We start from the raw sequence: 17,500 nt of genomic DNA on the forward strand, positions 1-17,500 counted from the left end.
ATCAGCTGTTTTCTCTGTAATACATGCAAATCATGTTCGAGAAGAAGCTATTCAGAGTTGTAGGTCAAACCGGCCCTTAACCTGATTTAAATTCCACAAGCGACATCAAGCTCTAATAAAGATGTGATTGAAATCAAACCTTATATTCTTCTTGAGAATTTTGGAAGGAGATGGAGTAAGAGGTAGAAGGACTAGAGATGGATTTAACGGATAGGTAAAGGGTCCGAAAGAGGAATAGGTGACGGGATGAAGAGAGAAAGAGATAGATGGAGAAAGATAGAGTTGGGGGCAGTATTGGCTTGAAGGCGTATCAAAATAGACACGATACTGCACTTTCGAGGAACTTCTGCTGCGCCTTCGGTAGGTAGGAAGAGAGAGAGAGAGAGAGCAGTTGGAGAATGAGGGTTTTTTTTATACTTCTTCTTTTGAAAGGGGGTTTGGGTGTGCGGTGAGAAGAAGACAAAAAGAAATAACTGATGTTTTCAAAAGCAAAATTGTCGGATTAATGGACAAAGTTTACTTGCCGAGATTAGAATTTTCTTATGCGGCGAGCCCTCTTCTTTCTCTTCTTTTTTTTTTTTTTTTTTGTCCTTCTTGGAAAATGGGGGAGAGGAAAGTGGGAGCAGGGGGGGGGGGTTAAAGAATCTTTTGCCTGCCTGAATCTATGATAGTCGTAAAATCAGTATTTTATTCTCTCATTTCCTATTTCTAGGAGAATGGTCAAAAAGAGGAAGCAGGAGAGGCATTGGAAGGGAGGAGAAATAGGAAGGAGGGAGGGGGGGGGGTAAAGAAGAATAATGTGGCTTGAGGAGAAATGATGCTAAAATATAATGGAATGAGACATGAAGAAGATGGAATGAGGGTGGATGGTTTTAAACGGATGAGGTGTGTTTATGGTTAAATAGGCGATATAGGTGTGGAATGAAGGGCAAGCGTGTATGCAGATGTCAGATGAACCTGGTGAAAATAGGTAAACAGCGAAGGACTGGGGAAGGGTATGACATTGAAAAAGAACTTGAGGACTAGGCCAACATTTGGAAATGAGTTAAACGAGCAATAATTTTTTATGGTTTATTGTTACTGCTGAGGAAACGATAAAAACTTAGATTAAAAAACTCCAGTCTAAGGGGCCTAAAAGAGTAAGAACATACCTGACGTAGAACGATTAAAACAAGAAAATTAACTGGAACTATTTTGGACAACGTGAAGGGAGAGTGGCAAGAAATTAGATTAAAAGACGGTCAAGAAAAGAGATATGGTATGGCATACGAAGAGGCAGTTGAAGAAAAGACTCGGTTGTCCATATGGTTGCTAGCTGAGTCAACACCTGGATGAAAGAAAGTGTAAGAAACGCCTCAACAAATATGAAGATACATCCTCTGTAAATTGACGTTTTAAATGAATGTGGGATTTACTTCCTGCGAGTGTGCCAGTGTGCTTCACACTGGCCTTCCTTTATAATGAAAGAATAAAGATTGAATTGAATGATTAAGATTTTTGAATGTCATAAAATCGCATTTTTTTTCATTGTATGGGATCCATAGTCCTTATTGATCGATAGATATTTCGATTTCAAAAAAATAAATAGATTGTAAATGCGATAGTTTAGCCATGTACATTGTAAAAAATACACAAATTGCACCATACTTTTGCTGTCATCTCTTTTAAGTTTGTTTAAATTAATGGGAAACTATGTATCATAAAATCATATGATATATAATACAAATATTCATCTCTCGCTCTTTGTACAGTTCGTGGGTGATATTACTCAAATAGAAGTTTTTCGTAGTAGGGTTTTTTCTTCCTAATTCATAATTGTCAAGAGTCAATTCCCATTATCTTCTCTATGACCCAAATTTCATTATACTACCGTATGTTTAAGCTGAGTATTTCTCTCTCTCTCTCTCTCTCTCTCTCTCTCTCTCTCTCTCTCTCATCTCTCTCTCTTCTCTCTCTCTCTCGTTGTCATAATTTCTACTTATTAAAGGCATTACCATTCGATAGTAATGTTATTTTAAAACAGCTACTGATTCTTTTAAAGAAATTGGTACAGATTCCTGGTCTGCAGTTAAACTCTCTCTCTCTCTCTCTCTCTCCTCTCTCTCTCTCTCTCTCTCTCTCTCTCTCTCTCTCTCTCTCTCTCTCTCGTTGTCATAATTCCTACTCATTAAAGGCATTACCATTCAATTGTAATTTTATTTTAAAAACAGCTACTGATTTTTTTTCAAGAAATTGGTACAGATTCCTTTTCTGCAGTTACGCCCTCTCTCTCTCTCTCTCTCTCTCTCTCTCTCTCTCTCTCTCATCTCTCTCTCTCTCTCTCTCTCTCTGTCATAATTTCTACGCATTCAGGGCATTACTATTCAATAGTAACAGGTCATTACAATATCTTTTTACATCAAGTACACGATCCCCTATTTTGTAACTCTAATCCATTCTCATAAGAAGTTAAAAGTTTACAATCGCTCCCCAAATAATCCCTTCAGGCGTTTTTAAAACTTATTCAGGCGTAATTTTAATGTATTTTTAGTGCGAGACCTTATTTCTATTAGATGTTCTGTGTTTGTTAATGGGTACTGCTACTATCACCGTTTAGATGCATGTGTATGATAAAATATATATATATATATATATATATATTATATATATATATATATATATATATATATATATATATATATTCTCTTTTCGTTATATATATTCTCTTTTTGTTAATACGTGATTTGCCTGTATTGTACTTTGAAAAAATATTTTAAGTAATTATAAGAGTAATATAGACAAAGTCGTTTTCACCTGATTTACCTGTACTGGAAAAAATTTATTATGATAATTGTATTAACAAATAAGGAAAAAATTATAATATACAATAATAATGTTGCCCAGAGTTTCGTTAGCCAATATTGCTTGAGATGTTGTATTGATAAGAAGAGGACAATTTATGGTATACTTTCTTTTTCTTTTTCTTCTCATTGCATAATTCATATTCATTCATTAAAAAAAGAAATAGATCAACTAACATGAAAACTATGATTTGCTCTGTTTCTCTCAACTTATGTAAACTTTTGTTGAAAATGCGCCAGATTCTATACAGTAAAAGTTTGTATAGCTTCTTTAAGTGAATCTCAAGTTTACGTTCGTTGTTTAGAATAAGGCACAAGCAGAGAAATCATGTCCCTCCAATAGCAAACATCTTTTGATAACATGACGCACGAACAGAGGTGGACACGCATTTAAACGAAGGACATTAGGTCGAACCTGCCAGGGAAGTAGGATATTCATGTATCCTAACAGCTAGATATTGCTAAAGAAAATCTTAAAATTTTGTTGAATTTTAACGATAACTAAACATTTTTATAGTTGAATCTTGAATAGGGGTACTATTTCCTAAATAACAATTAATTAGGAACTTCATTGACATAGGAACTAGTTGAGAACAACATAGACATAAAAATAGAATTTGTATCATGTACTGTATAATCACATAACACACAGTCGGTTTAGATTACTTCTTAGATATTGCCACATCCATTCAGTTAGGAAAACTAATTGATATATTTTGCTATACAAAATTACACCAGCCGATCTAAATCCCATGGAGAACATAGATTCATCAGGCTTAGAAAGACTCACACTAATAGTTATACACACAATCATTTTTCAGCCATCTCGAGCTAACTCCAATGGCCCGTGAGCACTCTCCCGAAATTCCTTCGATCCTTGGTCCTTTCGACCCCAAAATATATTACACTGAAAATAGATCATCCTTAAAGCCTATATCTTCCCTGCTAAATAAATGAATCCTGGGCTCCTAAGATTGCCTTCAGTCCTCATACCAATCCCCAATCCTTTCAAAAGCCTCATTTTATGATCCTAATTCCATCCCTCATGTCCCCGAGTCCCCTAATCAAACCATAGTGTCCCAGCTGCTGCCCCCCCCCCCCCCCCTTCCCGCTTCCAACCCTTAGTGACTCAGTGTGGCCCAAGGGAGCTTTTAACCTGGAGGTATTCATTCGCACGTTCTCATAGCCATGGTCCCTCTTCTTCTCTTGTTACAGCCATGTTCCAGATACCACTACTGCCTAATCTGCCCCCGTCAGTAGTGGCGGGTTTCCCTCACTTACCAGGGGGCTCCTTAACACGCCCACGCCAACTCCGGGATCCACACGCCCATCTCCGCCCATGACTGCTCCGAGTATCCACCCAAACCACAACTCTAGTCCCGGGATCACCAAGGATTCCATGGCGGTCATGAATAGCAACAGGTAAGGAAAACCGTGGGTACTCTCTCTCTCTCTCTCTCTCTCTCTCTCTCTCTCTCTCTCTCTCTCTCTCTCTCTCTCTCTCTCTCTCTCTCTCTCTCTCTAGATATATATATATAATATATATATATATATATATATATATATATATATATATATATATATATATATATATATATAATGCTTTTGGACTCAAGTTTAATCAAATACCTTTTTTAGTTTTTACACTTAAAATGTTTCATTCCCTGCATGTGAATAATATCACACATTAGTTCATGTATATATATATATATATATATATATATATATATATATATATATATATATATATATATATATAGTTACGTATATGCAGTATGTACCGACGCATAATTATTTCATTTTTTTTTACCAATTTTTAGGTATGATTTAATATACTGTGCATGTTTACGCAAGTGAAACCACTGATTAGTTCCCATTTTCATCAATCGTTTTTACGAATAAAAAAAACAATAACTTATATATTATTCCCTTTTGTTCTTTCATCATCTCCGTCTCGCACGATTGATTCTGATCACAATGATTACATTTTATCTGAATTGTTTACTCCTTTATTTTTCATCGCTCGCTCTTTTCATCTTCTTTGGTTTCAAAATGCATTCTTTGGTTTTTATGCCCAGGGGCTGTTTGTTTACTCATTGGTATATATTGCATGATTCTCTCTCTCTCTCTCTCTCTCTCTCTCTCTCTCTCTCTCTCTCTCTCTCTCTCTCTCTCTCTCTCTCTCTGTATATATATATATATATATATATATATATATATATATATAGATATATATACTCTCTATATATAAATATAATATATATATAAATATAATGCATGTGTATATAAGTAAAAAAAGCTCTATATTTATTTCTCACGTTTTATCTCAGTAGTAAATAAATCATACTATTACATACACTCTTATACAGCATACATACACACACACACACACACATATATATATATATATATATATATATATATATATATATATATTTATATATATATACATATGTATATATATATATATATATATATATATATATATATATATACATACATATATATATATATATATATATATATATCGCTTTAATCCTCCATGTAGTTTAGTTTATGAACATGACTGAGTTCATTATCATTTACATATTTACATCATTATTCTTTTGGTAATGAGGTTCTTTACAATATGTGTGTAAGTCATCATTGTTATAGTGGCATTAGGGTAATATGTTTAAACAGTACTTTGTCTTATGAGACGTTTTGTTATATTTTCTTTCTAATTATCGTCTCTCTCTCTCTCTCTCTCTCTCTCTCTCTCTCTCTCTCTCTCTCTCTCTCTCTCTCTCTCTCTCTCTCTACTGTACTATACTATACTACACGTTTTAGTTTTGATTATTTAAACAAAATTACGAAAATAAAATTTAATGTTGCCCTGTGTTCTCCCTTCCATTATTTTGTTATGTTAATAGCTATATAGCTTGATACAGTTAAGAGTCAACTTTACCTTTTGCCACAATAGATTAATTTTGATGAATCAGTATTTTGGCATAATAGTTTTTTAAACTATGCTCAAAGTAGACAAAGTAAGCGAAATACGGAGAGATATGTGCGCAGAGTTTGTAATATCTAACCTAATATTTTTGGATGTTGACTCCATCTCTCAGAATGAGAGAATTTAGTAAATGAATTGTTAATAGTTACATAGAGAATGATTAAATGTTAGTTATTGTATTAATTGACAGTGACGATGACAACATTAAATGACAACAACACATAATGAAAACCGGAGATTTACCATAATTTGATCCCATATAACATTATATAATGTTTTCTTTTCTCTCCCCTTGGCCCTTTTAGCATGGGCCCCGCAGGTCTTCGTGATGGGAACGTGGGTATGAATCCAGGGGTGTCATTAGCCTCTAGCACAGTTTCCTCCACCCCATCAATGCCCATCTCCAACCCAGTTGGCTGCCCCACAAGCAGAGACGGCCCAATGGGTCTTGGAGCCGGGGGCATGGGTGTCCCATGGGTGGAATGCCCGGGGGCCCCTTGGGAGCAATAGGAGGAGGCATGCCCGGAGGTTTAGGGGGATCCAGAGGACCCTCCCCACACCACACATCCCCCACACACCCCCGGGGCAATGCCTCCCGGGTCAGTCGGCTTACAGGTGAGTGTTGAGGTAAAATTTTCCTGTTGTTCATTAGGGCTGGATCGGACTCATCACTCTCTCACCATCACGCATCATCTGAGGGGGTCTCCGCCCCCCCCCCCCCCCTCACCCTCCCCATTATAGCATTGCTAGCAGGATGTTTTCTCCGTCACCAGCATCGTTGTTGTTGTTGTTGTTGTTGTTTCGAACGTTCCAGTGTTTCACCAGCAAAAGCACCACCAGGAAAAATTTCCTTGTTACCATGAGCACAGCCATCATATGATGATCTATATATATATATTTTTTTTCATTTCTTGTTCGTTTCTTCCGTGAAAGCAAGTTACTTTTAACACAAGACTTAGTTTTGGTTTGGGTTGTTCACAGGAATATTTATTAGGAAAGGGGCATAAAAACCATCGTGAAAATATGAATTAGCAAAACTAGATAGTCTTGTTTTTACGTTACTTGTGCTTCGTTATATTGTATTTTATTAATTCAGAGTCGTTTTTTCAATATATATATATATATATATATATATATATATGTATGTATATATATTATATATACTTATATATATATACATATACATATACATATATATAATATATATATATATATATATATATACATATATATATATATATATATATATATATATATACATATATATATATATATATATATATATATATATATATATATATATATATATATATATATATAATTCGTTGTTCGTTTATGGAATTGACATACATTTTTATCAAGAATTTTGAGCCGATTTTATTTTTATTTAAGCTCTATTTATATGAATAGACAATAGATATCTCTACTAACAGTTGATTAAAAAAATCTGAACTTGAGGCTATTTCATGAATTAAAGCGCGAATATATTTCCTTTTTTTAAGAAACGAATATGACAATAAAAGTAAATTGAAAGGTTTAGTGGAGGAATTGCTAGGTGATTTGAAAGCAGATTTGAGAAAAAACTCTACTACGCTTAAAATTTCCCGTTAAGTTTCAAAGCTAAGGTGTGGTAGAATAAAGCCATCATTTATATAATATGTTGATATATTTCCATTTTCGATGGGTATTCTTTAGCACGCAACCACACGTGAAGTTCTTGAACAAATACACAATGAATGTTAATATTTCCACTGAAACTGATAATCATATATTAAAATATTTTCATACAAGAACATATTTGATCATGAACATTTATTTATCATGCCAGAGGATTAATTTTTATGATGATTTCTGTCTAAACTTTCGAAAAAACGTGGACTGCCATGAAACCTCTGATCACTGTGAGTCATCTAGTAATCTGGAGCAAGTTCACTCAGTTGTTACAAGTTTTAATTTGTGATTTGAGGTCTGATCTCTCTTGAAGGAAAACGTAATACTATATTTTATCATGGATCAATTCAATTTTATAGTTTTATTCGTTATTGCTGAAGTTCTTTAAGCCTCCTTTTACATACAAACTTCAGTCAGTTTATAGTCACTAACTTTTCCCAATGAGTTTACTCATCAGTATTAGATTCGTTTGTGCATATTTGTAAATCAACCCATTAGATATACGACTCTTAAATATTATTTAATAAGATTTATTTATTTTTAATATTTTATATAACCGCAAAAATAGTTAGGAAATGCGAGTTTGATGTCAGTTATGGCATTTAGCCCATTACTTTTCTTTGGGGTTTGATTATAATATTAATGGCGTTATATCGAGACCTTATCTCCGATTTGAGTTTGCATTCAGGCAATTCTCTGCTAATTCACAAGCTTAATATCGATAACATTATTACATACGTTCATAGTTTTCTGAATTTAAACGTCATTTAAAAGAACGCCATTATACCTTTGCCATGCTCTACGTATAGCGATCATTTTGAATAATTTGCAAATAATCGTTTACAAATTTGGAAACTGTAGAATTTAAATTCATAAATTTTAAGACAACTTTTATTACATTGTCATACTCTAAACCAACATGATTAGCGGTTATTTTGGATGATTTTTTAATAATAATCATTTGTATTTTTGAAAATTATGAAATTTATGTTTATAAAATTTTAAGCCTATATTTTTTTTATTTCATTGCCGTTCTTTAAAATTAGTTAATTACAGATTCACAAACAGACGAATTTAACACCGTAAACGTACTTATTCATGCATATATTTTTAGCTTTTTCAATTTATTTTTTGTACAACTTATTGATGTGTATTTTTTTAGCTTTCTCAAATAATTTTTGTACTATTTATTTACGCACATATTTTTAGACTTGTCAATTAGTTTTTGTACAATTTATTTACGTATATATTTTTATTTTTCACACAATTTATTTTTGTACAATTTATTTACGTATATATTTTTATCTTTCTGAATTCCTTTTTTTACAAATTCCCTGCTATTACGAACCGAGGGAAGGACAGGGGAAGACCCTTTCTTCTCTCCTTCCCCTTCACATTCACCGTTTTAATAGTAATAAAGTGAACGGTTACTTAAACCATGAAAACCACACTGACATTGTTTTTCTTTCTTAGAGACGACTGTTTTCCGATTTATGTGATTTGTAAAAAAAAAAAAAAAAAAAAAAATAGTGATTATTATTATTATGATTATTATTATTTTTGTTTTCGGTTTTTTTTTCTCCATTGCGACAAAGAGTAGTCAGAATACAATGTTTAAATTCGCTATTATTATTATTATTATTATTATTATTATTATTATTATTATTATTATTATTATTATTATTATTATTATTATTATTATTATTATTATTGCTGTTGTAGTTATTATTGTTTTTGTTATTTATATGATAACTTTCGATATTTTTTTTTCATTACGACAAATATAAAGAATGATCAGTCAGTGTACAATGTTAAATTATTATTATTATTATTATTATTATTATTATTATTATTATTATTATTATTATTATTTACATAGACATTTTGTCATTTTTAATGACATATATATGCGATTATGGAAATAATTGATATCAAATTAATAATGTTGTTTTCCTTAAGATACCAAAACTGTCATTCAATTTATGAAGCTTAATTCAATTATTCTCATTCTTATTGTCTGACACAAGAAGCCCATATAGGAATAGGGGGTACCATTCTTGGCAACAGTACGAAGAGTTTAAATGTCAGGATTCTTAGGTCTTTTCAAGAATTGTCACTTCCACATATAACTCCATATCTGAACTGAGACCTTGAACAGACATCTTACGACTTTGATTGTTGTTCTTTTCCTTCACTGATCTCGTTATTTCAAGACGGAAGGAGCGGGGGGGGGGGGGGGGGAATGCTGGTATAAGTGGGTATCTTGTAGCAGACCAAGAAAATATACTCTCTCTCTCTCTCTCTCTCTCTCTCTCTCTCTCTCTCTCTCTCTCTCTCTCTCTCTCTCTCTCTCTCTCTCCTGTTTATGCCTTGCAAGATGTGCTCTATTGCACTATGAGATAAAAGGAACTTTTGGTTTAGTGATCAATGAATATTCGGATTTTTGTATTGCTATATGATCAGCTTATGCCACGAATCAATTTGAGAAATTTATAAATTACGGATACTCAGAATGTAAACTTTCAAAATTTCGCTGAAAATAGACATACACAATTATATCATTCCTTTAAATATATCTAGCGTTTATAAGCATATCACTCCTTTACCTACATCAGCTGTTTATGTTTAACCTATCGTTACAACGTTTTGACTGCGAAATGATAAACCGTTAAGAGTCTTCCATTATTTGTAAACATTGAAGTTCAAACTCTTCCTTACTTTAACTCCTCACAATTTTAGCCCTTGTTTTGGATAATGTTCGCTTTATATTTTTCGTCTCATAATATTTGGTTTTGGTGTCTTTTTTTATGTTTTCTTTCCCTATTTTGATTCATTTATTTATCTGCTCAAGAAGCTGTTATTTCAATTTATTTTATGTGCCTTTCAATAAGGGAATAAAAAACAGTATGATTAGAAAGGCTGTTTGATGCGATTGTATCCTGATATTTACATAAAACCTTTCCATAGTAGATATGTAGAAAATAAATATAAAAATATATGTACGACAGGAGGGAGTCCTTGGATGTTTACACTAGAATGGGCTCTGAAACGTCTTGGTGGGGCCCATGGTGGCTGTTGGAATGTCTCTGGAGTCAGAAGAAAGAAGAAAGAGGGACTTTATCTATTGTGCTAAATTTTACAGCCGGTAATTTTTTCCTGTCTCCTTTTTTTCCCCTTTTTTTTCTCTATGTTCGATTTAATCCGCCCCTTTGCACAGGGAATAAACAAGTAAAGAAAACATCTTCCCTCAAAGAATGAAATATGTTTTTTTATATTTCGTGAATTTTTCCACATCTATCAAACAGTCACAGAAGACCATTTTGCGAGAGAAGAAAAATTTTATACGGCCCTATTAACTAGATTTCGCTGAACAACATCCTTTCGAGGCTCAATGATAAATTGGACGGAAACAGAACCGCGATGACAGAGCGAACTAAGCGATGCGTTGCGACGGGTCAAAGACACGAGCGAAAGTCTACGGAGTGACACCTCTAAGATGGCGACGTTGCGTAGCACCGTCTTCACGCCTTCTTTCCCCAAATCTCTTTCACACATCAATGGCGTTCGGAAGGTATTTTTCTGGGTTTTCTTTTTTCCTCTTTTTTCTTTCTTTTTGCCCCGGAACCATTACAGGATCGATTCGCAAAAGATATTGAAAACAAGGGAGTTCTGAGGGAACTATTTTATGAGTAACATAAACAGATGCAACAAAGTTTGATCTTTTCCTATGGAAGTTATCTACGCGTTAGGGAATGTTTTATCATTTTGTATAAACACTGATTATTAAAATTTTAGCTCTCTACCATTTGTGGGTTTTTTATATTCAATTTATACGCAACGTAGTGCAGTATATATTTTCCATGTTTGTGTAATCTATTCTCAGAGATGAGTAATTTCTTGATGGATTTTAAGTACAAGCTTTAACTCCGATTTGTACTGTACTTGCAAACATCGCTTACTTTAGCTGCATTAAGTGACTGAAAGGGGTCTGTTTTTAGTTTTCCATGAACAGGTACTTGTTCAGTAGTAAGAGGAAATTTACCTCGTAATATATAAAAAGGACGTCCTAGCAGTGAAGTCATCTACTGATTAGGAAAAAACGTTTTCTTTCAAATTTGGGGTAATTTAGATTATATTGGTTTATTTATTTTTTTTAATTGATTGCGATGTGATATATATTGAATAAATGTGGCCAAAACATAGACATCAAAGCGCAAAACATATATTGAATTCTTTTTTCATACTAAGAAAGCAATTCATGAATATATAACGCAGTTAAACTCTAATTGCTCATTGGCGGATTAGCTGAGGGCCATTGAATATCTAGGACTTATCCGGGAAAGCATTGACAGTCTATTTCCTATCTATTACGAGCAATAAATCGCTTGCCCTCTACCGAAAAATTCTTCTTTGTGATAATCAGAGAAAACCAAACCATATCTGCTGATATTTACTTTTAGTTCATAAAAGCTCATTTTTATTGGCTTATTTGGTGACACTTATAAGAATCTTATCATGGCTTTAGGCTTTAAGTACTCTATAATTTTAGATTATTATTTTACGATCATTGCTTAATTTTCAATGCATGGTTCATAATGCAGTTAATTTATTGAAGACAAGTTACATGAATGCTATTTTTTTACTTATTTCTTGGCATGATTTGTTACGTAGTATGTTCAATTCAAAGATCAGCTATTGGTAATGATTTGTTCCACAATTAGAAAAAAAAGGAATTATATCTAGTCATGAAATTACAACTAATATGTCTGAATAAGCAAATTATTTCTATCAATCATTCAATGAGAGATTTTTGAAAATTGTACATTACTGTTGTTGGTAAATTCCAAGCAAGGTTTCTTCTTATTGTCTAGTAAAATCTTTTCTAGTATTAATTTATCAATTTATTTTCCCTTAAAAGATTTTCATAGATTATTTTTGTTTATTTTCTTAGCATTTTTTGTTCCACATTCATTCCTTTGAACCTATTTTTTCTTCAATGAATAATTCTATTTTTTTTTTCACTTTTAGTATTACCAATTAGATTTATCTTTTTTATATTATTATTATTATTAGTATTATTATTGTTATTCTTATTATTATTATTATCATTATTATTGTTATTATTATTATTATTATTATTATTATTATTATTATTATTATTATTATGCTTTTCTTCTAAAGATATTTAATATAAATTCACGCTAATACAAGTACAGTATATGTGTTTATTTATTTATCACTCATTCGTCACAGTTTGCTCGTTAAACCGTTTTTAATTATGCCACATATTCATTTAGTTTTATATAGCTTTAAGTTTTTATGGTTAAAAAAACCTTGCTTGTAGTTTGCCCTGTAGTTTAAAACCCAGTGTTCAGGAAATACATATTCATTGGTTTTACTTTTGAATCTAGATTTATATGTTACAATGTTCCATTTGCCTTTACTTGCAATTTACTTTTTAATTTTATCCATAACATGAAGTTAATTAAATGTAGCAATGCTTGCCTTTCCATTTATTATTATTATTATTATTATTATTATTATTATTATTATTATTATTATTATTATTATTATTATTGCATTGTAAACTTTCAAAATCTTTAAGTTTGTAAACTTTTAATCCTGAAATGCCCCTTTTTTAATAAATTTCCTTAAGCTTTGCATCCGCGTGGCCTTTAGTTATATTAATGTAATCCTTATTTCCTAAGATATCCTGATTTCTTTATTTGCATTTTATATGATTTATTTATTAATTAATTTTGTTTATAATGGAAATCTTAACCTGCTTTTTCATTTGATGACATTTATTTCAGTTTTGATTGTAGATAGAATTCTGTTTTTTGTTTCAGTATTTTCATCCATTTTTTATTATAATGAAAATCAAAACCTATTTTTATTACCTTATATTAAGTAGACTATTTTTAATTGGTTCTTTTGCCATAGCTTCCTATTCAGTAGTGTTCCTGAATTTATGATTAGTTTAAACTAACAGCTTAAATGATTTAATGAATTTATTTTGACCTGGCTTACTGATACCCTTTGAATTACCTATTTATTTTTAAATGTTAAATTATGCATTGCATTGCTTAGTTTGTTAAGTGTTTTTTATTTGCCTTATAGCTAGATTTGATCATGTTCATGTTATTAGTTTTAATAAATTCAGTCTACTTTACTGTTGAGTTTCTGGTTTACTTTTGATTTTGTGTTTTAAGTTTTGCATTTTTTTATTTCTTAGCTTTTATTTAGATTTATTTTTACCCTTGAAAACTGAATGCATAGATTTTTAATGTTTTAATTTCATTTTACTCTTTTGATTTCAATTACTTATAATTTAATTTTATTTATTTTTGCCTTTTAAATACACTATTTAATCACTCCCTTTTTTAGGGGATATGCCTTTGCGTTCTACAAAATTATAATTTAGTTTAGAATTCCTATACCCAAAAAACACTTGAAAGAAACCCAGTATACTTATTCGTTGCTGGTATATCCTTCCCCCTACAGAACTCTCAAGGAATTATGTCAGCCGAAAAGAACGCCGAGTTTTTGCTACCGCTCATAAAGGTAAAAACAAATACGACACCTTCTCTCTCACACACTTTTGTTTTTATTTCCTTTCTTGTTTTTTTTTTTCGGTACGATAAGTTCCTGTTCCGGTAATCGCACATATGAATGATTCTGAAACGAAAGATGAAAATTGTTTCATGATTAATATTATTCCCTTTCTAGTGTTCTTGTAGGAATGTGTTATTATCTGTTCCCCTGTGTTGAAACCATCACCGCCAAACTCATATATTACCCAATGCATTCATCTAAAATCACTTGAACGTTCTGGCTAACATATTTGGATTTTAGAACCGTCCATATTGCGATTACCATCAACACAAAATTATATTATAGTAGTTCACCCTTTTCATTGCCGTTATTCCTCACTGTACACTATTTGAAATACCAATAAGAGATTAGTGTTAGATGAATCTCCCGCGATGTTTGACTGGAGTTATGGACCATGCGCATGCGCAGATGAGGTATCCCTCGGGCTTGTAGGTAGGTAAAGGTCGTCAAGATTTGACCATCTGTGTGGGCAACGTTGTTTTTATTTTAGGAAATACAATTTTTTTTTTTACAGTACACAACTTATCGATTAGTATGGGATAGATATATAGCACACAAGGGGTTTGGTTTCATTTCATTGGGGTCTTGTGAAAGGGTTTTATTTATTAAAATATTTATTTTCATCAAGATATTTATTTTCTAAAAGGTTTTGTTTGTTCATTTATCTTTTTGTGGTTGAGTTATGATTTTGGATTAGTGTGAGTTAGATTATCAGGTGCCATATTGCATTTAAGAATGGGACCTGGTGTTATTGATCGTAATTTGATAGAGATACTTGAAGTAACGAGTTTGTTTAAACTGTTAATTTCATAATTATTCCGTTAATCAGAACAAACTACATTAATTATCCTCACGTGAAATCACATCTAAATACTAAGACTGGAGACAGAGAGATTCCTACATAAACAAATCTCTCTCTCTCTCTCTCTCTCTCTCTCTCTCTCTCTCTCTCTCTCTCTCTCTCTCTCTCTCTCTCTTTTCATTTGTTTCCCCATTATTCCTCAGCCTGTGTGCGTTTTCCTTTCCAGCAGCTAATCTACTTCATCATTATCAGTAAATCTTGTTCAATTTGCGTTCGCCTCTTATATATTTGGTCAGTAGCTTTGCCTTCTCTCAGATTTTATATTGTTTCTTGTTTGTGACGATATATATTTTTATTTTATTTTAACACTGCGATGAAATATTCCACGAGACTGAAGCTCTGATAGAAAAATTCTACCGTTTCAACGCTCAACTGATTAGATGAAATCGTGCATTTTTTAACAACATTGTAGCTGATTTGTCGATAGTCTGCTCAAGTTATATCATAAATGCGTACGTTTGTATGTAGAAATACATTAATATTTCCTTATATACTTTACACATAATGTATACAAATATTTGTGTATACATTATATATATATATATATATATATATATATATCGATAGATAGATAGATAGATAGATACTTGAATTATATATATGGTTATATATTCGTATAAATACAGTGAATGCGTGTATTTATGTGTTCCACATCGGCTGATACAACCTAGATGATTATTGCACGATGTACCTGCAATGATATATATATATATATATATATATATATATATGTATATATTGGCGATTTCTCTACCTCATTCTTAGACAAATAACCAAAGCATTAATTTATGCTAATTCTTATCTACCTATCGAAGGGGATAAGATATCTTGGTAGCTTTTAATTTGTGGCGTTCACCGAGACAAACTATTTTCCATTCTAACTACGGCTTAGCAGATTTTGCATATCGTGCAAGCTTAGTTAAAACTTATCATCATATTATCAAGCATTATCAACATGGGACAGCTAACGTTCCGGGCCTCAATCCACGTAATATGGTCTGACAGCCGCGTCAATGTATTAAATAGTTTTTTTTTTTTTTTTTTTTTTTTTTTTTTTTTTTAGGGCGGGGAAACTTAGGTGTCACTGGTCCTTATATATATATATATATATATATATATATATATATATATACATATATATATATATGTATATATATATATATATATACACACACACATACACTAGAATAAAAAATGTCTGGATATTGGTATTAATGTATTACTGTATATTCAACCACATTCAAGGGGCTTTTTTTTTTTTATTCATGCTAAGGCTTTCAGTTTTTCATGGAATTTTAATAACGAAGGTTGACATTATTTATACATGGTTTTAAAATGCTCACGCGATCTTTCAAGTTATTCACGCAAAGACGTCATCTATTTTTTACACAAATCTTTAAAATATTCACAAATTCTGAAAGTTTTCATTGCGTCTTGAGTGAATTTCATTTTCAAATTTTAACGTTCCTTTTGATTTGCTTTTTCATCTAGATACGATACTTAGAAGTGGTTTAATTGCTGTCATATTTTATTGTCTTCAACCTGTTACTTTTAAAGCGATGGAAATTTACTCTCGTAATTTTCAATGAAGACTGAAATATACCAAAATTCTTATTATTGCATTACTTTTCATTGAATATTACAAATTAAATACGTGGGTTTATAGTCGAGTGATTCAATAATAGCATAGAAATTTTAATTGAAATTTTTTTATTAGATAACATTACCTCAATAAATATAAAATTCGAGCTTAATAATGATTAAATATGATTAAGCATTGTGGTAATCCCTTAACAAAAATTACTGTAAAATTACAAAATAAAAGAATATCATATATACCAAGAAACAAATTATACCCGTAGATATTACAGCCACAGTAATGTCTTGTAATTTCTCTACGGATTAAAAAAAAAAAGATAATTAATATTCGTTCGTCTGTATTTTATTAATGACTCCGCAACACCTACAAAAGCATAGCGCCATAATCACGTGACAAATTTCCCGGAGAACAAAAAGAATAAGGGAAAAAATACGACTGAAAAATAGTGTATTATCTGGATTTAAATCATCGCTCCTTCATATCTCAATGGCCATGACTGTCCCTGTGCAACAAGGTTGGTTTTTATGATGTCAGGGGTATGCATTTCGACCGTACGGTTGTTCCTGTTATAGCACTGAACTCGCCCTCCCTTTGACTGGTTGTCCGAAGAAAAAGTAATGTGTTAGTTAACTTGTGGGGTATTTGCATGTGTTCCGTGCGTGTGTGTATTTGTACTAAGTCCATTAACGTTCCTTAGCTATTGCTTGCGCATCTGTTGCGTGTTTTTTTTTTCTTTTTTTTTCGTTTTTATTTTTTTTTTGTATTAGCCATTATTCTATTATCTAGCAAATTTTATTTCCTCCAGAACCTTTTCTGTGTATAAGTATCATGTACCCGGTTTGCTCGCGTGTGGTTTGATTTAAACTTACTGATAAAGTCTGCACGAATACCTAGTGTTGGCATATGTTCTGGCTCGC

At 31.8% G+C, this 17,500-nt stretch overlaps 1 long non-coding RNA gene and 1 pseudogene across 1 annotated transcript; one reads left to right on the forward strand and one right to left on the reverse strand.

The window, feature by feature from the left end:
- Positions 1 to 17,500, reverse strand: part of LOC137621561 (uncharacterized) — a 364,107-nt pseudogene that overhangs the window by 27,755 nt on the left and 318,852 nt on the right.
- LOC137622448 (uncharacterized) lies at positions 4,061 to 14,070 on the forward strand. The gene is made up of 3 exons (XR_011040452.1): positions 4,061 to 4,262; positions 6,141 to 6,450; positions 14,011 to 14,070. It is a non-coding gene; the product is annotated as an uncharacterized lncRNA (long non-coding RNA).

The sequence above is a fragment of the Palaemon carinicauda genome, chromosome 2, assembly GCF_036898095.1.
Source record: "Palaemon carinicauda isolate YSFRI2023 chromosome 2, ASM3689809v2, whole genome shotgun sequence".
In the NCBI taxonomy this organism is placed as follows: Eukaryota; Metazoa; Arthropoda; class Malacostraca; order Decapoda; family Palaemonidae; genus Palaemon; species Palaemon carinicauda.